This window comes from Mustela nivalis (assembly GCF_964662115.1).
Source record: "Mustela nivalis genome assembly, chromosome: 2".
Classification (NCBI taxonomy): Eukaryota; Metazoa; Chordata; class Mammalia; order Carnivora; family Mustelidae; genus Mustela; species Mustela nivalis.
Genome location: NC_139021.1, coordinates 12,933,745 through 12,956,959, shown reverse-complemented (window position 1 = coordinate 12,956,959; position 23,215 = coordinate 12,933,745). Strand labels below are relative to the sequence as shown.

General features: G+C 53.7%; 2 long non-coding RNA genes across 11 annotated transcripts in view; one reads left to right on the top strand and one right to left on the bottom strand.

The window, feature by feature from the left end:
- The window catches only part of LOC309859192, a 223,321-nt gene that overhangs the window by 77,633 nt on the left and 122,473 nt on the right, over positions 1–23,215 (top strand). The gene's annotated exons all lie outside the window — the stretch shown is intronic.
- LOC309859223 lies at positions 10,092–19,023 on the bottom strand. 2 transcript variants are annotated; one of them, XR_014308620.1, is made up of 4 exons: positions 18,238–19,023; positions 15,428–15,504; positions 15,146–15,319; positions 10,092–12,809 (listed from the first exon to the last, which is right to left on the bottom strand). It is a non-coding gene; the product is annotated as an uncharacterized lncRNA (long non-coding RNA). The 2 variants fall into 2 exon arrangements; XR_014308619.1 differs by having other exon boundaries at positions 10,092–15,319.

Below are 23,215 nucleotides of genomic sequence, written 5' to 3'. Positions count from 1 at the left end.
GCTACATAAACAAATAAACATCAACCAGAACAAGCTCCCAGCTTTCCACTCACCCAGGAGCCCTGGAAACTGTGCTGCATTTTCAGAGAACGTGAAGATGCTCATTCTAAAAAGTATATTCCCGATGGAGAAATGCTCTAAAGAGGTTGTCCAGGAAACGTTAGAAAGTCAAGGACCATGTATGTCTTGGGGCTTCCTGGCTTTGTGACCTTGGGTGGGATACTTGGTCTTTGTGGACCTTAGTTTCCTCCTACCTGTAGCTGGTTCTTGTGAAAAATACAAGACCTGAGATGTAAAGCCTGGCCGGTGATGAGTCCCAGCCTCTGAACCTGAACTTAAGTCAGATTTGCCAGTTGGGTCCCTTTTTTGACTGTCCTGTTTCCACTTGTTGAGTCATCTCGGGTGGTTCCTGGGATTTTTCTGAGGCTCTGACTCCTAGTCCTTCAATGCGGTGGTGGTCTGTGGCACTTGTCCCTCATCTGCTTGTTGAAAGGACCAAATGAGTTCCCTAAAGTGCCTGAGAGCCGGCCCGTGTGGCTGTTGTTGGACTGTGTGCTGGCTGAGCCTGATCCCTTGACAGCGGAGTCTAGAGGCGGCATAGGTGGTGGGTTCAAGCACATTCCTCAAGCTTAAGACCAGGCGGCCCGAGAAGTGTGTCTGGGACGTGGATGGCCCCGCGTCCCTCAGAAGCCGTGCCAGGATGCTGGACACAGCCGTGCCGGCTCTGCCCTCCGCTGCTTCCCGCATTATTCAGACTGACTTGCCAGGCTCTAGAATCTGCTCATGGTGGGGTGTTGTCCTTTGCATGCCATCCAGATCTGAGCCACAAAGCAAGAAGCTGCAGAGGGTCATTTAACAGACTCCCCCATTCCTGCCCCAGGACGAACTGGGGTTAAGTGAGGGGGCCTGTGTGATTCGGATCGTTGCTTCTGAAGAAATAAGAACAATTTAGAGATCCCGTGGAAGCCCGTGGGCTCTCCTCTCTCTTTCCAGTTCCTTCCCTTCCCAGAAAGACCACTTTTCTGAAGGTGGGCTGTGGTCCGTCGTGGCTCACCCTTTTCTTACAGATCCGTCTGGAGACCTTTTCTGGCACCCATTCTCCTGTTTGCAGACCCCTGTGGGGGTGGCCTTGTGTAGGCACATGGTCATGGCACTCTGCTCTGTTCACTCCATTGTTTGGATGCTGCCGCCACTGCTGCTGCTGTTTGCTCCTCCTGGTGGATTTTGGGTCGTTAACAGGTTTTTGCTACTGTAAACAGTGCTGGGGGACACTTCTTTGCACATACCTCCCAGTGCACTTGCGGGTGTCCCCAGGGCCTTGATGCACAGGAATGCATGCTTTCTGCCTCATCAGGGGAAGCCCTGCTGCCGTCCAGCTGGGATCTTTCACTGGCTGGGGGCTGGGAGGTGTCTCTCTGAGCTGGAGAGTTCTTTGAGTGATGCTCGCCCCTGCTCTGCATCTCTGTGTCCGGTCGGCAGTGCATGGTACCAGCGTCAGCTCATTACTTGTTGAATGGGGTGAATTCTGGAAGGAGATGAGATTGGCACGGAGGGCAGGACCAGGATCAGGGCATAGAGGAGGCCCTTCCATGGCTGCCCTCTGCCAAAGCGAGGTCAGTGGAGAGAAACAGAGATGGGGGTGGTGGAGAAAAAGGCACTGAGAGTGCGCTGAAAGCCAGGGGTGGCAGGGCCAGGCTGGGTATCAGGAAGCCGGCTCCTGGGGGGCTGGCTGAGACCATGTCCGTGCAGGCGGGTCCCCACCATGGGGGACATGGGTATCCCCGTGACCGTCGTAGGAGCCAGACTCAGCCAGGAATGGGGTTTCCAGCAAAGCCTGTGTCTCAGAAGCAGTAAAGGAGAGCAGGAGGCCAGGCTGTGGCAGGGGCGTTTGTGGACCGTGCGGGGAAGAGAGTGTCGGAAGGAAGATCCGTGCCGTGGAAAAGGTGAGAGAAACAAGAGGGCGGGGGAGGATCAGACACAAGGTTTGAGGCTTTTTTCCCCTCCCCTTTTTTGAATGATTAGAAATGGAAAATTAGGATTTAGTACGGGAAAAATAATGTGTATACTGCGAGATAGCCCGTTTTCTTCTTAAATATTTTCTCTGATGGTCAAACTAATAAAGGTCTTTGGGGAAAATATAGAATATAGAGAAGGGCAGTGCTCACGAGGCTCCACTGGGAGCCCCCCCTGCTAGGACTGGGGTGACCCCGCACCCTGGCTGTGCCGGGGTGTTCCTGCAGTCAGCACTGAGAGCCCCACCTCCCAGCACGTGATGGCACCCCGCTATCCCTGGGGCACGCGGGACCTGAGGGCTTACCTTACCCTCCCTCTCCTGCTTCGTGGTTGACTGCCCCCCCTTCCTGCCTGCAGGCATCACTGTCTCTGCTGGGGATGGGGTGCAGGCCGCCACGCGGTGCCTGGGGGCGAGGGCCGGGGGAACCACATCTGGAGAAGAGAAACGCGTCCAGGGTGCATATTTTTAAGTATCTGGAGGGGTTCCCCTTCCTAACAGCCCTGTAAGGGCTTCCCATTCGATTCGTCTTTGTCACATACCTAGTACGTGTAGGGCCCCGTGCTGAGAAGTCCAGGCCCTGTGGGTTCGTTGAGTACGTGTTTGCTTCCGTTGGGTGGCTTTCATGGCTTCACATTATTCAGTCACTCTAGCAGCACCGGGAGGCTGTTGCTGTCACCCCTGTTCTGCTGGTGAGGAGTAGAAATGCCGAGTTACCCGACACCGTGGTCTAAGTCTCCTGGGTCACAGAGTGCAGTAGCTTCAGGGGGTTTGGTGCTAGTCTTGGCCCTTTTGTTTGTTGGATGGATGACCTTGGGCAAGTTACTTAACTTCCCTTGACCTCTGTTTTCAAATCTGTAAAATGGGGTCACCATAGCTCTTCTGTTGAGGTGAATGTTTGTGTCTTCCCCACATGTTTATGTTGAAGCCCTAAGCCTCAAGGGTGGCATTCAGAGTGGGGCCTTTGGGAGGTGATCCAGCTCACAGGAGGTCATGAGGGTGCCCCCCACCTCCCCACCTGCGATGGGACCAGTGTCTTTGAAAACAGGAAGACAGATCTCTGTTTCTCTTTTTATGCTTTCACACCAAGGGGAGGCCCATGAGCAGCGAGAAAGTGGCTAGCCACCAGCCAAGAAGCCAGCTGTCACCAAGGACAGAATCTGCTGGCACTCTAGCCTCCAGAACCCTGAGAAGTAAGGGTAGGTGGTTGAAGCCCCTGACTGTGGCATATTGTTACAGTAATCCCAGCTGCCTTAAGTCAGCCTTCTGGTTTACATGGGATGCTACATGAAGCCTTCAGCATGGCACACAACACCTGCCAAGTGCTGGATGAAGCGTGGGCGGCTCTGGGCACCATGGTCTTTCCAGGTGACCCCATGGGGGGTTCAGAGCCAGTCAGGAACTGGCTGGCAGTCACTCAGTCAGTTTATGGCAGATCTTGGGATAAGCCTGGTCCTTCTCCCCTGCCTGGCAAGCACCTTTCCCGCGATGCCTGTGTGGACTGACCATGTGTCATCGGGATTCTTGCAAAGAGCCTCGAGAGGCAGAGCAAGGTAGGAGGAAGCTGGCTGGCTGCCGTCCGCGGCTGAACGAAGCCCTTCCCGGGGTTTCATGTGCTCTCCAGGTAGCACCGAAAGAAACCCCTCCCACTGGTTTGGGGTTCTCAGCTGACCCTGCATTTTGGATTCAGAGAGCACTGGCTTCTTGCCTTTTCCTGAGGACAGATAATGTTTCGACAGCAGCAAAGGTAAAGGGGAAATTTAGGCTTGGGCAGGGCAGGCTGTCCCCCTTTGGTGTGATGAATGTTAAGACATGGCTTAGGGACACTCCTGATGTCCTGTGTCCCCAGGTGTTGGAATGAGAAGGGCATCTGCAGGTAAGGGGAAGCTTTGGCTGCCTGGAGAAGCCTGTGTTCTCATGATGCGTCCATGGCCCAGTGTTTGAGTCTTATTTCTGTCCATTCTGTGCAATGGCAAGGCCTTGGGTGCAAGAACGAAGAGGCTGTGGATATATGGGCGTTGGTGGCATGGTGCTTGCATTTAATTACCCTTTATTGAATAGCTCTTATGCTCCAAGACTTAAATTAAGCTTCCAGCAATCCCAAGAGGTAAATGCTGTGTGACTTTCACCTCACTGGTGTGGAAACAGAGGCTCAGAACAGTTTCAAGCTCCCGGCTCGTACGGCCGAACCCGGGATTCTGAGCTTCCCTGCAACTCCCGACCTCGGTTCCCAGGCTGCTGCTCCCTACCCCGGAAACATCATGACCTGTCACGCGAGATGCCAGGCCTCGGGTCTCAGATGGACACAGGGGCCCTATGAGAGGCTGGGTCTTCCCACCAGACAGAATTGACACTAGCCTGCTACATTGACAGTCCTGTTGTCCTGAAGGGACTCCAGAGGTCAACTGCTCTGTCGGGGTGGGTGTGATGGAGATAGGAAGCTACACCGCACTGCATTGGTTTGCTGGTGGACATGGGCCTGGTCACCATCAGGGAGGCAGGCAGGGCTGGTGAGCAGGAAAAAACCTACAGACAATGCAGACCGCATTGTGGATGGAGTTAGGTTATTACACGGAGGCTCAGATGACCAGATCTGGGTCAGTAAGACTGGGCTGCAGAAAGAGAAATGGGGAATCTTTATATTTTCCCACAATGCCCTCGGCATTTTAAAGGACCCTGTTTTCTTGGTTACCCTTCTAGGGATGGTGGATGTGGGGTCCCAGCCAGAGATCTGTGGTGGCGGCAAGGAGGGAAGCAGTGGTGGGGCTGGGCTGGGGAAGGGGCCGCGGCTGAGGGAAGGGAGGAACAGGATAGGAGGGCGCACATTCCACACCTAGCTTCGTCCTGTTTTAACTTTCTCCCTGGCAGAGAACAAGGGGCCGATTCACGTGGCAAGAGTGGCCTCCCTGAGCCTGGATTTGGGTTTCTGTGCCTTCCAGTGACTCAGGAGGGAAGTCATCACGCATCACTCATGCCGTTCTCAATCTTCATTTTGTGGCTGCCTCATCTTTCTGGAATGTGCCTTTTTTCTTTCTTTTTCTGGGTCACGTGTGGCGGCATCCTGTGGCAGGACTCCAGGAAGCGCAGCTCAGCCTCGGTCCTCGTGCAGTGGTCTCCAGGCGTCCCGGGCCTTGTGCTCTGTTGGCCGGCCTTCGCCTTGCTGGCCGGGTGACTTGTGCACGTGCCGGTGTTCCTGTCGACTTCGGGGCTCCGCACCTGCTTCTCCATCCACCCCCACCCCGGGGGGGACCTCTGGTTCAACACTCCCAGACCTTCAGATTGGAACTCTCGGGACGGCAGGCTTCCTGGCCTGCTTCCCTGGATATAAGGGTCCCCCGAGGTCTCTGGACCTGGGGGTGTGGCAGTGGGGCTGCTGTCACTGGAGGTGAAGCACGGCACCATCGAGTGGGGAGAGGGGACGGACATTCTGACAGGGTGCTTTCTGCCTTTCCCAGTCCCCACCGACCTTGACTTTACACTCTGGCTCCCCCCGCAGGGCTGGTTGCCCCTCCCCCTGCTCACAGGCATTTATCTGCTCTCTGCTCCAGCATGCTCCTGCTGCATGGGTCTGTCTCTCCTGTGGGCCTAGAAGCTTCTCTGGTGGGAGGACCAGGTTTGGGCTCACCTTGTATTTCAAAGCCCTTAGTGTGGGGACAGCCCATGTGGGGTGCTGGATGAACTCTCAGGAGGCTGGTTGAGACTTTTCCGAATTAAAGGGGATGGGGTCACACAGGCCACTTTCCCCCTTAATAGATCGGCTGCTGTTTATCGTTCTGATAATCAATGGGCATATATGGATGTCTGCTGTGTTCTCAAGGAAGCTACTTGAATGGCATACCTGTCCCTCCCTAAATTGGGTAAAACAGCAGGAAAACAGTCTAATACAGTGTTTCAGGTGATGTGTCTCAGTGTGAGGAGGCCTGAGTTTGCATCATGGCTTTGTTGTTGACGAGCATGTAACCTGAGACCAGATACTTCTCTGAGCCTCAGTGTCCCTAGCTGCAGAATGGGAGTAAATAAAGCTAGCATTCACATGTGGAGATGATTTTAATGAGCTAGTACATGCATAATGTTGAGCATGTGTGGGAAGCTCTCTGGAGGGACACCCATGGGCTACTGTTTTTCCTTTAAAAGCTAAGTGGAGACGATGCACCTCTCCGAACTGCAGCTCTGTTTGTGGGGGGTGGGGAGCTCAGGGTGGTCCTTAGTGGGCATGGCGGTGCAGGGCAGGGCCTGGGGTCCTGGGATGTGGAGGCTTGCGTGCTGGAAAACTGGACCGTGGGCAGCCCCTGCAGAGACATTGGGATGGGAGAGGGAGCCAGGACTCCCCTCTGGGAGGCAGTGACCAGCCTCCAGGAGTGGAGGATCGTGAAGAAAATGTTGGGCCTTAGGCTTCTGGAACCAGACAGAAGCAGGGCACTCGTGCTCGTGTTCTCCAAGGATTGTTTGTACGCCAGCCCTACAGATGCTGCAATGGTCACCATGACCGAGATTCGGTGTGTGCCTGCAGTGCCACAGTGGGTGCCAGTTTTTCTGATGAGGCCGGGGGAGAGACTGTGCATGGGGGGGAGAGGCTGTGCATGCAAGGGGTAAGCCGCCAGGTGTAGGGGGTGGGGCGCAGGGGCGGGCCCAGGCCCACTGTACTCAGGCTACCCTTGCCCTAGGTCAACCCAGGCACGTGAGTGCAGTGAGTGCAGGAAGAGCAGTGGGCAGGGTGCTTAGTTAGGCAGGCTCCACCCTCGACTCAGGAGAGGAGGATTGGGGTGCCGGGGGTTGGGAGCAGATGCGCGCGAAATGGGGGTGATGGTGGTGAAAATGTGCACCAGGAGGGGATGCTTTTGAAGCTTGTGTTTGTTCTGAAAGAATTGACTCGCTTTCTGTTTCCTGGGCCACTGAATTTTGGTGCCTGCATCTGCAAACTGGGGATAAGGAACTCTGGGGCAGGTGTGAAATCCTGAGCAGAAATGGTTGAGCTTGTAGGAATGTGGCAGAGAATGCTAAAGCCTCCCTCTTTCTGAACCATCTTCGTTCGCTGGGAAATCGCTATCAGATGGACATCTGCAAAGCCCGCACTAGTTGGATCAGTAAAGTCAAATGACTGGCTGATGTAAGAATTAGATTAGTGGCTAATAGTCATAGCCGACATTCATCTAGTGATTAAGTCCTGGCCATCTTTTCTAGAACTTAATTCCTAAAGTCAGCCTAGGAGATGCAGTGCTATCATTAGCCCTATTTTACAAGCAAGAAAAACAGGATCAGAGAGGTTGAGTGTAATATCTGAAGTCACACAGCTAAAAGAGGCTGCTCTGGTATTCCAGCCCCAGCAGTCTCACTCCAGAGCCTGTGCTCTGAGGGTTCTGGGAAGAGATAGGGGTACAGACTTTTCTTCAGTGTCCCACAGATTACCGCTCCCAGGGGATTATGCTCAGAGTCGTGTAGGCTGAACCCTGGACACCCCTCTCTCCTCCACCTGATCTGAACCATCAGTGGCACAGGGAGGCTGAACAGGCAGGAACCCCAGAAGTAGGTGACCTCTCCTTTTGTTTCCAGCATCTGCCCAGCTCCTCTTGGAAACTTTTCCCTTTTGCTGACAGACATGATCCTTGTTCTGGACATTGCTTTTTTAAGATTTTTTTTTTAATTTTTTTTTTTATTTATTTGAGAGAGAGGCAGTGAGAGAGAGCATGAGCGAGGAGAAGGTCAGAGGGAGAAGCAGACTCCCCATGGAGCTGGGAGCCCGATGCGGGACTTGATCCCGGGACTCCGGGATCATGAACTGAGCTGAAAGCAGTCGTCCAACCAACTGAGCCACCCAGGCGTCCCTGGACATTGCTTTCTTGGCTGGGGTCATTTGAATAGATCCAGGCACATCTGTGCTGGGAGCTCTCACCAGGAAAGCTGCAGCCAGGAGTGCCCCTGAGTGTGGCTTCTCTGACCCATGTAACAGAGCCCTGTGGCTGCTGGTCCTGACTCTCAGCACTTAACTTGCTGGCCTCTCAGAGACTCTACAGGGGCTGGAATTCTAGCAAGCCATCACTCCAGCGGCTCTGCAGTGTGGGGCTGGAATCTGGGAAGAAACTGTGCACCAGACACCCTCTGGGGTGCCTTATGCCTTATCATCACTACAACCCCTGTGGATTCCCTGAGGTAAGGAGACTGAGGTCCAGGCGGGTTGAGGAACTTGCCCAAAGACGTAGCCAGTGAACTAGAGCTGAACACCGGCTGTGTCTGAGAGCATGCTGGTCCCGCTCTGCCCTGCTCAGGGACAGCAAGAACGTCTCTGTTGTGACCAGGAGTCAGTGTTGCAGGTGATGTCCTGGCTCCTTTCCGGTCTGTGATTACGCTTATCTTAGGCAAAGACAGAAGGAGCAGCTTTCCTGGCCATAAACTGTTTTAACTGAAGCTCACCACAGGTTTCTGGGTGGTGCTTGTCTCGTGAGGGATAAAGAATGGGCGCGGCTGTGTGGGCAGTTGGAGAATGGGGCTGGGGGCAGGGACAGGACTGGCTTTTGGAGGAGACCTGACTGACTGCCCCTAGGTAGGTGGGCCTCTGGGCTGTCTCTTCACTTCATCAAGAGGAGCCAACAGATGCCCCTGTTTAAAAATTCTGTGACCCTGCAGGGTGAGGCTTTGGAGCCGGCATTCAGCTCACTGCAGATGTCTGTACTAGCCACACGGACAGTTTGCTTTCCCGAAGGCTCTCTAACCGTAAGACTTAGCTCAGTATGGGGGGTGCTTCCTGGGCCTCTTGAGTGGTTCATGTGTGCTCACTCACGTAACCCTACAGTTGCCCGACGTGATAGCTACAGTTACCACCACTCCGATTTTAAAGATGAACAAAGACTTGATGCAGTTAAGTAATGTGCCCAAGATCCCTCAGCGAGTAGGCTGCTGAGCAGGGATTTGAACAGGGAGCAGCTGCCAGGCTCACACAGGTGGGCCCTCTGCCGGCTGAGGGCTCCCTGAAGCTGGAGTTGACCCTTCCCCCATGTTATCCCACCACCCTCCTACTGGGAAGATTGAATGATTCCCCTTGTGATGGATGAGGAAAGAAAGGCTTGTGAGTGGTTAAGGAATTTTCCAGAATTCTGCAAGTTCTAAGTGGTGGCTTTAGGCTTGAACTCAGGTCCACTGACTCCAAATATGGGGTCACTCTTAGATCTCCTCCCTTTCTTGCTGACCTCTGGGCTCAGCTTGTATCACCCCGTCCAGCTGGTCTTGCCATGCAGGTGGCCCCACCGTGCCTCTGCTTTCCTCCGGCTTGGAGAGCGAGCTTTACCCCTCAGACTCAGGCATGGCTTCCTCTTCACATCTGCTCCCAGGACCCGGCCTTCAAACCAGGATTCCCTCTGAAGCTTAGTGATCAGAAAATTCATCCACCAAGCTTGACCTGGCGTGTGCCCTTTGGCACTGGGAAGCCATGGGGCATCCAGGGTCACACTGTGTGTGTGACTGCGGCCGGTCCCATTTCTTTGGTGCAGATGTTGTTTTAGAGGGGAATGGCAGCAGAGAAGCGGGAGGCCCCACTGGGGCACTACTTGTCTCGTGGGTGGGGGTGCACTGCCCCCCCCCCCCCCGGCTGGTCTTTGTTCTGTGCCAGGCCTTGACAGAGTCGGTCAGGTTCAGGGGCCCCACAGTGCTCTCCGCACTGGGAGCCCTTCCTTCAGCTCACCTGCCTTGCACCCTTCCTCCCCCTTCTGTGCTGTGGAGATGGAAGCCAGCCTGTCACTGGTTCTCCAAATCGCCTGCTCAGCCGCTTCAGGCCAGTGGAAGGTGTTAAGTCATCTCGAGTGTCGCTCTCTCGGACCCCCTCCGACTTCCTCACAGGTCCCACTTCCCAGCCCAGGTTAGCTGTGTCTTTGCTCTGCTGGGTTGCTTATTCCGGGACTGGGTGTGCTCTAGAGCCTGCGGCCTCTCCGAGTGAGGGGCTGGGCCTTGCCCCTGGGGCTGCCCTGCTCCAGGCCCCTGTGTATGAGGTGCTCATCACCACCAGATCGTTCTCTGGAGACAGCAGAAGTGTTTACTACCACCTTGCCCCCACCCAGCCTTGCACTCGACTATAGAAAGACAGACAACACAATTCAGAAATGAGCAAAAGACTTCAGTTTACCTTTCTCCAGAGAAATGTGCAAATGGCTGGTGAATGAAAAGATGCCTAACTTCATTAGTCATTAAGGAAAGGTATAAATGAAAGCCATGAGCTCTCTCTTTCTACCTGCTAGGATGGCTGTGATCATACTTTCAAAAGAGCAGAGAATAACCGGTGTTGGCCAGGCTGTGGAGATGTTGGAGCCCTGTGCACTGTTGGTGGGGGTGTAACAGAGTGACGGCCGCAGTGGAAACCAGCTTGCAGCTCCTCACGAAGTTAGCTATAGAATTACCCTGTGACCGAGCAACCGCACTCGTATGTAAAGGAGGTACTGATACATGTTACAACATGGACGGACCTCAGAAAATTGAAAAAAGCCAGGCATGACAGTTCACATATTGCATGATTCCATTTTTAGGAAACATCCAGAATAGAGACAGAAGCAGATTGATGGTTGCTCGGGGTGGGGGGCAATGGGGTGTTCCTGCTTCATGGGGATGAGGTGTTATCTTGGGGTGATGGAAATCTTCCAGAAGGACAAGAGGTGGTCACATGGCATCATGGGTGTACTACATGCCGCTAAATTGTGTGTATTAAAATGGTTACTTTTATTTTTTGTGAATTTCACCTCAACTACAACAAACACACCTGGCGTCACCGCAGGTCTCCAAGGGGTAAAAAGAGGAAACATGGGGCACATGCTTTATGTCTGACTCTTGACCTCAGTGAATTTGATAGAGATGGGATGAGCCCTGTTACTGCCATGATACAGGTGAGCAAGTTGAGGCTCAGTTAGGGCACTCAGTTTAAGGAGGCACCGACAGATATGAATATGGGCTTGTCTGGGTCCGACCTGATCACTTCTCTATACTCTTCCCCCTGGCCAGCACAACAGGCTTTTGTTTGGCTTTGCCTTGCTTCAGAATGAGCTCATGCCAGGAACTGTGCTCAGCCGCCCTCAGCTTCAGATCCTTTCGGGAGATGCCTGCCCCTTACCTTCCTCATGCCCACGTCCTCTGAATCCCTGTGCACTCTGGCCACCTGCCTACAGAGATCTTTTTCCAACACACACTGCCCACTTCCCTCCCAAGGAGACAAAGATCTGTAGCAGAGAGAAAATGAAAGGAGGTTTGAGCGCAGTCCTACTGTGCGATCATGGATGCGTCTCTTAAACCTGCAGCACCTCAGTTTCCCTAAATGTGTTGTGGGAGAGCAGGACAACACTCAGACGTCTTCCCTGGACTGGTCGTGAGGACTGACTGACCGTATCTGTGTCTGGACTTTAAGGATGAAAGAGCACCATATGGACATGGGGGGTGGCAGGGTCACTCCTTGAATCAAGGTCAACATTCTGGCATACGCAGCAGAGAACAGACCCAAACCCCAAAATCTAGCTGAAGGGCATGTGACTGGTGCTCAGTATTGATTTGCTGCCCGAACGAGAGCATGAAGGGGCAGGAGTCAGTCCTTGACCTGAATTGTGGGCTTGGTCCAGGACTTAGGCTTGCACGTGTCCTTTGTGTGTGCTCAGCCCCCGGACCGAGCATGTAGGAGGCAGTCAGGAAACAACTGGGGATTGATTTGTCTCTCTTCCCCATACCCAAGTTGGAGATGGACAGCTTCATTTTGGTTTCTGGATTTTGGCTGCTTTTTTCTTGCGTGGTGGGAATTATTGCAGGAAGACGTCGTGGAGGAAGCCGCAGGTGCTCCACTTGATCCCGCCTCCCCCATAGCGGTGTGTGGTCCAGCGCAGAGGAGGGAGGGCTGGCGCTCCTGACGGGAGGTTGTTGGGCGCTCGCCTGAATCTGGCCGTATCCAGGTGGAAGAGCGGCAGCACTTCGGCCCCGCGCCCTCTTCCGCTGGATCCCATCACTTTCTCCGGAGCGCGTAGCTGAAGCTTTGCGGGTTGGAGGTAAGAGGCGGTGCCTCTCTGGGTCCGAGTCAGGGATGTGAGCATCGTTTCGGTTCTGACAGCTGGTGGGAGAGCCGTTTCTTCTTTCTGGTTGAGGTGGCCAAGGCAGCAGGTGTTACTGTGGATTTGCTCACTCTTAGTCATGTGATCCTGGACCAGGCAGCCTGTATCGGGGGTCTCTGTTTTCATGCAAAACAAGGGGGGAATGACGCTTGGAGGATCCCTCAAGTTCCTTTTGGCCCCCAAATTTGAAGATTCTGACAGTTGATGGTGGGTGTGCTTGGTAAAGGCCCCTTATTGCAACCATCTTTTGTCTTTCTCTTTTCTGCCTAAACTTTAATCCATCTACCCACTGACTTACCCACTGACCTACCGACTGACCTACCCACTGACATACTCACCTGTTGACACACCTGCCCACCCCCCATTCACTCACCCAGCCACCCACACGTAACCCACGTGTACTAGATAACCCCTCTGAACCAGCCAATATGCTAGGTCCTGAGGATACTGGGAGGTCTTAAGAGTTCATAATCATGAGTGGGACATAGGTATTGGCATAAAATTGGAAAATGAAAGTCTTGGGTGCTATGATTCAGAAAGGCGCAGACCGCTCTCATAGCAGCCAGGCAGGCTAGCAGCCTCCCCTGAGATCCCTTCACGGAGGACTACGGCCTGCCTCCTGTGACAGCTTCAGGATGGGCTTGTCTTGATGTGGGAGAACCGTGTTGATGACCTCAAGAGGCCCCTTGTAGCCACAGGAATCTGTGATGTGGAATTCTCAATTGCCGGCTTTGCTGGAGAAGAGAGAGAAAAAGAAAGAAGGAAGAAACAGAGGAGCTGGTCAGTCCTGCTGCACATTTATGTTTGCGGTCCCAGACCTCCGTTCCCTGGGGCCGCAGGCTGTGTGTGGGGGAGGCGCAGAGCAGCGGCTCCGCGGGGCACGGCGCTCCGGCAGCCGGCTCTGGGGACGGCTGTCTGATGGCACTGCTGTCCCCCTGCAGCAGCAGTGGCTGGCCCAGGGCAGAGCTCCTCTCTGTCCAGTTAGTCAGTGGCCTGCGGCCAGGGCCAGAGTAGGGCCCCTCCGAGAGCCAGTGCTGGGATTCCGAGAGGGGACGGGGCCCATGTCCCCCACCCGCAGCCCCACCAGCGAGACTGTGGACAAGGCAGCTTTTCTAATAAGCAGCCTTTGCTTGCCCTGTGGGAGATGAAAGACTGTGCGTAAAAGTGGGTAATTTGGGGTTTTCCTGATGAAAGCAGTTGACATTTGTTGGGACCTCAAGCACACTACAGAGCGGCCTTTCATCTCTGTTATCAGAGCGTGGCCCGGCTCTGGCCTGCATCCGGGGCGGCCAGTGCCGCCGGAATTGGATCGGGCCAGTGGTAAAATGTAAGGAAATGGGTGGAATGACCTTCAAGGCTGTGGGTGGTGGAGTGGAGATGGCAGAGGCCAGTTCTGACTGTTCTGACAGAGGGGCTTCTACTGGTCCTGGAACGTGTCTCCTGGCACCCGGCAGTGTCATGGAAAGAGGGTGCCCTTCGCAGCTGGACAGAGCCGGCTGGATTTGAAGGCTGGCTCTCTACTCACTGGGTGGACCTAGGGAGTCATTTGTGCTCTGTGGCCTCTGGCCTCCTTTGCCAGAGGACATGCTTGTGCCACCAGCTCTCGTGGCCTCCACAGCTGCTCTGCTGCACCGTCTGGAGTCAGGAACGTGCATCGGTTTCCCCTGTCATTGATGAACTTGCCCCATTGTGCTGTAGGCGATAGAAGGAACTAGAGACTTGTGTTATTCATCCACATTACCACACAGCACCTGGCACACGGTCCTCTGTAAATGGCTGGGTGATGGCTCGAAGGAGAAAGGAGACTTGGTGTGTGCCAGCCTTATGTGTCATCCAGCTTTTCGGCGGGTGGGCAGGGTTGAACAGAGGTCAGATAACTTGAACTTGAAGCATGCTAGTTGTAGAGACTTCGAGGAGTGCACACAGGACACAGCACGCAGATCCTTAAGACCTGATCCGCTCACGGACCCGGGGCCACAGTCCAGGCCAACCGCCCATGAGGTAACTCAGTTCTCCAGTTGTAGCAACCCAGCCACATGTCTGTCCAGTGTGCCCTTCAATACCTCCACCGACGGGGCACTTCCTACCACTGAAAGGTGGCATTGACCGTTCTAATGCACTTCCTTCTGCTGGGGTGTGGGCTCTTTCTCGAAGCTCTCTGGGTTCTGATTCCTGGGACCTTCCCAATTAAATAGGCTCCTTACAGACGACGGCTTCCAAGTTCCTGAAGGCAGATGCCGTGTCCCTTCTAAGTTGTTGCTTACCCCGCAGGATGGCACTGGTTACGACACTTCTTCTCCCCGAGCCTGTTTCCCCAGCTCCTGAGCACTGTTTGTGGACGAAGTTAACGGAAGAACGTACAGCGAACCCATATAAACAAGGGAGCAGTCACGTCTAAGGTGGCATTTTTTGGATGCATATTTATTTACTTTTTAAAGGTCTGTTTATTTATTTGAGAGAGAGTGTGTGGCGGGAACAAAGGGAGAGGGAGAGAGAGTCCCAAGCAGACTCCATGCTCAGCATGGAGCCTGACACAGGGCTCAGTCTCACCACCCTGAGATCACGGCCTGAGCTGAAACCAAGAGTCGGACGCCTAACTGCACCACCCAGGACCCCCGTATGCTCCTATTTGAAACCACTTGCCACCACACCTCGGGTGACCCCTGGGCCGCTGTAGATCTTGCCTTTGCAGTGTGGCACCTTTTCAGCACTGAGAAGCTGAACGTTCCTTGAGCTCCTCTTTGATGCTTTTTAGCTTAAGAAATAGCGAGGTGACCTCTTCTACCCCATGGAAGAGATTCAGGTAGCTAAGCCATTTCCCTTTCTTGATCCTCTAGTCTGAGGAGTTATTGAATTAGTGACGCTGTGTCTGTGTCTGGGCCTTTGGACACCGAGTACTTCTCCCTCCTTCTGTGAAACTGAGAGGGAGGTTGTGGCCCCCTGCCCCCAGCAGTCGCTGTCAGGGGGACTATGGCCCAGGGCAGGGAAAGTGATGTGATACCGAGAGACCAGGTCAGGCATCTTCCCTGTCGACCTGGCAGACCTGTCTGGCCTCTGTTCAGGGCCTTACCCGTTTAAGGTGTGGGTGCAGCAATGTGGACCTGGTGGGCATCTCTAGGCAGTTCAGAAAGCAGAAGGAAAGGCTTCCCACCCCGTTTGCAGGCCTTCTCCATGACTGCACTGCCAGGCACACCAGTGGGTGAGAGATTCTTCATCCCCTGTTGTCACTGGGAGAGGCAGCAGGCTGGTTGGTAGACACAAAGCAGAATGCGTAGAAAATGCTCTGTCCAACCCCCCACCCCCACCCCGGCCCCGTTCATCTGACCTGAACTCTGCTTCGCTCGGAACTCACCTCATTTCTTGCCCTCCGCTGACTCCGGGTTCATGCCTCAGCCACACAGAAGTCGAGGGGCCCCCGTATCTGTGTTCCTACAGACAGATTGCCCAGGGAGGCAGAAGTCATCATAACACAAAAATACACCCTAATAAACTCATTGCTAGTGTCTAGCCCACCCACATCTGACGATAATCTGTCATTTACTGATGGCCAGACATTGTAAGCATCTGTCAGTCCAGGGCAAGAATAACAGAAACTCTTCAGTGACCTCTGTTTGACTCTCTTACCAGGGAGGGACGTTGCCCATTTTTGGGGCAGCAAACTGCATGAGGGCCCAAGCTCCCTGAAGGCCCCAGGGCTGGTGGGCTACCCACAAGTCCAGTTTTCCAGATTAAGACATTTGTTCTGCTCCTGACTTGCTGTGTGACCTTAGGCAGGTTAAGTAACCTCTCTGTGCCTATAGGCTTCATCTCTAAAACTGCACGAAGAGGAGTACTTATCTTCTAGGGTGTTTATGAGCATTAAATGAGTTAATACATGTGAATGCTTAGAACATTGTTTTCTGGCATGTGGCAAACACCTGTTAAATGTTCGCTGTTGGTGTGTCAGAAGCCTTATCCCACTCTTTGATCCCTGCGCTGGCCAAAAGTTAGTTGTGTTGGTAATTAAATATCACATAACCTGATGAGAACTGGGTATAAAGCGAGTTGTTGCATGAAAACTAAGTTTAGTGCTTTGGAAAGAACAGATAACATTGATTTGCAAAGAAGTTGTCACTGAATCACTTAGGGAGGAAACAACTGTAAAAAGAGGGGAAAAGACACAGTAAAATTATAAGGAATCTGTATTCCATGTGCTTTGCAGCTTTTGCACCGCTTTAGAGCAATGGAAATCAGAAATCATAGATTTTGCATGGTGAGGGTGTATTTGGCATAAAGACAGTTAGCATCTCCAGTCAGTGGCCCCAAGAAAGACCCTGCCTTTTGACTGGTGAACACACGTGCAGCCATGGGAAATATGTAAGTATCTGTTCTGTTTGCGGCTGCCCCCTTCCTCAGGGCCCTGACCATGGGGGAGTTGGGTCCTGGGGCTTCTGCTCTCTAAGGCGGATCAGTGCGCAGGCCTTGCACATTTTGTCCAGACCTCAGGGTCCCCCGATGCAGGCACAGGTACCGTGGGCAGGCTCCTTGAATCCCACACACTAGTTCTAACACCTTGTGTGTGCCAGGCACGGGGGCAGGGCCCGACATTCTAGGGGAAGCAACTACAAAGGGAACTAGAGGCTACAGAGAGGGCGCTTACTATGGCCTGGGAGAGAGAAGCAGGCAGGGTCCCGATGACTGCTGTCGGGGAGACCTGGGGGTTAACGTGGAGGGGAGAAAGAAAAGATGGTTCCATGCAACCGAAAGAAAATGATTTAGAAATAAAAGAATTTTAAAAAGTGAAGAGAGCTTGGGAAGATTGAGGAAGTCCCGGACGGTCTTTTGTAAAACGATCTTTTAATGATGAGGAGTGAAGGGAGTTTCCGTTTTGTGCCAAGAGCGTGTGGTGAGAAAGGCCTTGGCATTGGATTCATTCTTCGCATGACCAACACTTAGAGGGGAGTTTAAAATGATAACTTTGAGTTGAAGTATAAGACAGACCTCATTTGCATTTATAATTATTTGTAATTAATGCCTTATACATTTGTAGTTTATAAATGCTAAATCATTAAGTTCTGACTGTAAAATATTTGATATTTATAATTCTCTGTTTCTTGTAAAGCCCAAGTGACCTGCGTGGCTCAAGGTCACAGCCAAATGGGTGGGACTGAGGATCCAGAGCAGGTGCTGGCCGTTTGTCTTTCCCAGAGAAAGTGCCTCCTTCCCCCAACACACACCTGCCCCCTGACCGTGAATACCGGGACCTGACTTGAAGCAGCTTTGCGTCAAGCAGCTCTTCTCCGGGTCCTGTTCTCCATGTGGTTCCTTGAGCTCAGGTCTTGCCCCCATTCTTCCCTCTTCCCCACCTGGCCTGCTCGTCCCCATGCCCCGATTTCTCTCTGTGCCTGTGCTCATCCGAGTCCCTTCCGTGTCTGGCTTCCGGAGCAAGGAAGAGTTCCTGTAGAAAGGGACCTTGCCTCTTGGTCCGGGTCTGCCTGGCTCAGAACCTCCTGCCCAGCCGGCACAGGGAGGGGGCAGCAGACTAGGGCAAGGCCTCCCCTCTGCCCTCACCTTTGGCCCTAGGGACATAGGGTGGGTTTGAAGTCGGAGGGCAGACAGGGAAGGGGATTCTGGTGGAACCGTTCTCCAGTGCAGCCAGCAATCCAGCCTCTGCGCATGAGCCACTCTCAGATGTGCCAGGCCCCAAAGAGGAGTCCTGGGAGGGACCCAGGAAGCACTAGCGCTCCCCTCCCCTCCCTACAGTTTACCAGCAGTACTGACAGCTCCTAACGTGTGCCGGAAGCAGTATTTTCTGGTTTACAAAGACCATTTCCCCACCCTGTCTCCTTCTTTCCCAGTTGCTGATTAGGCCACTGTGGAGGGCAGGGACACATGACCAGAATAGCCCAAGGTCCCAGCCGAGTGAGGCTGGAGCCAGGAAGGGGAAGCAGGTGGTGGTGGTCACCTTCTCTCACAATGAGAATGGCTACATGTGCTTGATGCCTTTAAGGCCCATCTTACTTCATGCTCAGAAGTGACTCTACCCAACAGCCAGGCCTTCCAGGTGGCTTTTACAGCTGGGGAAACTGAGGCAGAGAAGGTTGAAGCTGGGCCGTGAGGTCTGGAAGTTGGGTTCTGGCGTCTACCCTCCATGCCATGTTCAGACCAGTACCTGCTACTGACCTGGGAGGAGGGGGTCCCTCTGAAGGTGATCCTGGTCCATGCGTGCACTCTTGCTGCCTGGTTTGGAGGCCCCCATCGTATGCACTGCTTCTCTGCAGGAAGACGGCTCCCCCGCTGCACCCCGCTCACCCAGGAACGGCTCAGAGCACTCATCGGGAACCATGAGACCTGCAGCTTTTGGCCCAAAGGGCTCTTTCCTCTGGTTGGGTGGGCGGGAGGGAGGACGTGGAGGGGTCTGTGGAGGGCTCCCCGAGAAGGAGGAAGACGGCTCCGCGGGAAACAGCAGGCAGGGAAGGTGAGGCCAGGCTCCTGCGGACTGTCAGGCGCCCCGGCGCGCGGGCTTCTCTGGGTTGTATAATCAGCTGTCACGGCAGTGTTTCCCTGCGTCAGGCTCCACGAGTACAGACGGAACATTAAACAGTGACTTCTTTATAAATATTTAACTCCCACTGTTTAGGAACTGCTCGGGGCGGGAGACAAAATAAGAGCTCCAGGCTGTCCCCTGCATGGCCCTTCTGTCATGGTGTTGCATTGCGAGGGTCAGAGTTTTGGGGGGCGGAAGGAGGTATAGCAGCTGTTCCGAAGCCTTTTGGCTCTCAGCCAGTAGGGCCTTCCGTCTGTGGGGGACTCCCATCTCTGTGTTCGTGGAGCCATTCAGACCTGGCCCAGCCTGTGTTGGAAGCCACAGCTCACATGTCCGCACAGTGGCCAGGATCAGCACGGGTGCTGTTGTTGGTGTGGCTCCAGAATTCACATCCCCCACAAGTCACCCACTCCAAGCGCACGGTTCAGTGGTTTTAATATGTTGGTGGAGTTGTACGAACATCCCACCATCTATTTTGGAGCATTTTTATATTCCGTGAGCTGTATCCGTGACGGGTCACCCCATTTCTCCCCACTCCCGAGGCAACCACCAGTCTACCTTCTGTCTCTGCGGATTTGCCCGTTTGTCCGTGTCACGTATGTGCCCTCATTTTGTACACACGGTCTTTCGTCTGAGCTTTATTTCACTTGGTGCAGTATTTCCCAGTTTGGTTCATGAAGCTGCTTACGTGTGTCAATGCTCAGTTCTTTTTACGGCTGAGTAGTAGGTCACTGTGTGACCACACCACATTTTACGTATCCATGTGTTGATGGACATGTGGAGGCGGCAGCTCACTCAGAAATGAGTCTCCACGCTTCTGGGAAAGGCCTAGGAGGTTGGCATTCAGCGTGTGGTGGAGGTCGAGGTGTGCTCAGCGGGTAAGCCGTTAGCTTTTATTTCGCACTCGGTGTATGCAGACACTGTAGGAGGCTTAACTGGTAATTCTGACCAACTTGTGCCTGATGGTCAAATCCCTTGAAAAGATCTGTGCGCCTCCTGGGCCAACCTGCTGGGGTTTCTCTGAATAGGGGGATGGTACACTTAGTTTGTGTCTTTGGCCCATTTCATGTGACATCACAGAGTGTCTGTCGTTAGGAGAGAGAAGCAGGGAAGAGACCCACTTTCGGAGGCTGTGCCCTTCCTGCTCTCCATCCCCCTTCGGACACCTGTGCGGGGCTGCATGGTGTCCCTCGTCCCAGCTTGTTGTCCAGCTGCTTTAGTACTCATCTGAGTGGCTGACTCAGTGCAGGCCCAGTGTCTGGCTTAGGCAGGAAACGTTCAAAATTGGGCACTCTTATCGTGGCCGGTCATCTCCTGGTCATCCAGTGGTGACTAATTCAGTGGACGCTGTTGGTGTTCTGACCCTGGTCCCCTTCATGGGACAGCACAGTCACCTCCCAGTTGCTGAAGTTCGCGGTGCTTCATGCTCCGGAGATTCGTTTCCTCATCTAAAACATTGCTCACCCCCAGCCCCTCCCCAGCCCCTGCTGACTCAGAGGCACAACAGGCAAGGCCCCCTGTGCTTCCAAGTGGGGCGAACTTTGTGGCGCCGTTCATGTGCCAGAACTCCTGTGGGCTCAGGCCGAGGCTGGCATCGAGCTGAGACCAGGTCCGTGCTGAACACCCCTTCCTCAGGCCTGCCTGCGCCCCCTACCCCCTTTCTCCTGTGCATACTCTCTAATAAATGGGCAAAAAAGAATTCCCATCTCCGGGGGCACCTGGGTGGCTCAGTCAGTGAAGCGTCTGCCGTCTGCTCAGGTCGTGATCCTAGGATACTGGCATCGAGCCCCGCATCGGGCTCCCTGCTCAGCGGGGCGCCTGCTTCTCCCTCTCCCTCTGCCTGCCGCTCCCCCTGCTTGTGCTCGCTCTCTCTCTTTTTCTCTGTCAAATAAATAAATAAATAAAATCTTAAAAAAGAAGAAGAAAAAAAAAAGAAAAAAAGGAATCCCCATCTCAGGACCTGTTTCCAGGGAATGCACACTAAGACCGTATCTGCTAATGTCCCTTCCTGGGACCCCTCTGTTGCTGTTGAGTCTTGGAGTTTCTCTGCCTGAGCTTCCTTCCTGGCTTGGCCCACTGAGTGTTTTGTTTTGTTGGATTTGGTTTCAAAGTCTTTTCAAGCTAATCAGACATTAGGAAAGGTCTGCACTGAATCAGGGTCCTGGCACTGTCCCTCCTGCCTCCTTCCTCTCCGCTCCCTGCCCCCATCCCATTCCCTTCCAGCATCCTTTCCTGTGTTAGCAGTGACCTCGGCAGAAAAGGCCTTGGGAAGGCACTTGGGAGGCACTCTAGCCTTGGTTCTAGACAGCCCTGGGTCAAGGGCAAGCCCGGCCACCCAGCAGCCAGGTGATCAGTAGTGTTCCTTCTCCAGCCCTTACACTGTCTCATCCGCAAACTGGACCGGTAATCTCTCTTCCCCGCCCCTGTGGGGAGGATTCAGATCTCGTGGGTGGGTGACCCAGGACAGTGATGGGTATTGAGTTGGTACATGGTTCACAGAGGCTGCAGAAATGTCCCCGAGGACTCCTGGGCTCCCGTACCCCCTTGGGTCTTCCGCCTTGTCAGCCAGCTGTCACCCACCTAGGTCCTTTTCACGTTGCATTGCTTTTGCTCACATTGTGCCTTCTTCCTGGGGTCGCTCTTCCTTGTCTCTCTCAGCTTGCGGAAGGAACCCCACGGATGCCACCTGCTCCAAAGCACGCTTGGGGACCTGGCAGGCACGGTCGGAATTTCCTAGTGTGACACTCCTTGCCAGAGAGTGTGGGACCTGCAGGGCTTCTTTTCTTCAGGATATCACTGCCTTCATGGACGTGGTGGATGTGTGGAGGGGGTGTGTGTTCCGGGGTCAGACTGGGCTTCTAGCCCCCTCCCTTCCCCAGCAGGACAGCTTGGGCTGGGAAGCTGAGCCAGCCGCTTCCCCATAGAATGCGAGGCACGTTTTAGGGACACTGTCGGCGATGCTGTCCCGATAGCCTGGCAGCTCTGGGCCAGCCAGCAGCTGGAAGAGTAAGGAGCTCCCAGGCAAGCACAGGGGATTCGTAAACACAGAGCTGTGTGCGTGAACATCGGTGGGTGAACTAGGCTGTCGCCTCTCTGGTCTCATGGGGGCCCAGGGGCCATCCGTCCTTGCCAGAGCTTGGGCCCACAAAGCTGAGTTAAAAGGGGGAACCTAAGAACCATCACATCCCAGGAAATTGGAACTAGGCTCGATTTCGAGTTGTGGCTGTTGCTTCCAAGGGTCAGCCCTGAAGGCGTTGACTCTGTGAAGCCCAGCTCCCACTGTCATCCCTCAGAAGGGTACAGTGAGTGGGGGGAGGTGATTGATAGCGGCATCTTCCCTGTCTCTCTGGCCCTGCCTCTGATTCTGGCACCCCGCCCCTTCCCTCTGAAGGGACACAGTACTACTCACAGCCTGGCCCGCTGCGGTGGCTGCGGACAGGGGCCGAGAATAAGCCTGTGCCCGCGGCAGCCCTCCAAATACAGCAGGGCTGGGTTGACCTTTAAATAGACGGGCTCTGGGCCACTCAGTTCCTGGAAGTTTGAAGAAAGTCGGCCTTTCAAGTGATGTGACTTCCAACCTCAGGAAAGATCCCTGTGTTTGCAAAAGCCATAATTGACTGCTGCTTTTCACTTCATTATACGTGGCTCTGCAGCCAGTAGGGGCCGGCATGCCAGGGTTAGGAGGGGAAAATCCTCAAGTATTTTAATATACCCCTTCTTCGGAGCAAGATAAACATATGTATTGTACTTTGCAACAGAGGCAGGGGGTGGGAAAGGGAGAGGCCTGGCATCGCATAAAAGGTCTTTTTAAACTAAACTCTGAGGTTTGTCTTTTTTTCCTTCTTTTCTTTTTCTTTCTTTTTTATTTTTATTTGTAACAAAGCTGGCATGAGAGAAAGATGCTAGCATCTCCTTGGCTGTGTAGACTCTGAGCCACCCCCCCACCAACTGCTCTCTCCTCTGGGTCAGAGACTAGCCCCCCCCCCCCCCCACCTTCCTGCGCCTGGTGAGAAAGGCCTGGGTGAAGGCTGTCCTCACAGCTGACTGAGATGATTTACTTTTGTCCAGGAAGTCTTTCCTCCAGCTCTGGCTTTGCAATTATGCAAAAAAAAAAAAAAAAAAAAAAAAAAAAAAAAGAAAGAAAGAAAGAAAGAAAAAAGAAAAAAAAAAGAAAAGAAAAAACAGTTAATGAAGATGCCTACTGTGAATCCAATCATGAGAAAATATCACACAAACCCAAACTGCGGGACACACTTCCACCTCATGGTCCTATAACCTTGAGAAGCATCGAGGTCATGAGAATGAAGGACAGACAGACAACCAGTTCCAGGTTGGAGGAGAGGGATGAGATGTGAGGACGACATCAGGGACCCTGAGCTGCACAACGGATCCATTCCGATCCATAAAACAGGAATAAAACCATCCACCTCCAGGGTTTTTGGGAGAATAAGATAACCCATGAAAAGAACTACTAACTAGGGTTCAGTTAGTAAACCCTAGTGGCCTCGCATGGAGGCCACGTCCTCAGTGTGTTGCAGGGCTCGATGTGGACCCTCCACTGATTGGCATGGACAGAGGATGTGACGTTTGTGTGCGTCTGCGTCCCCTTCCTGG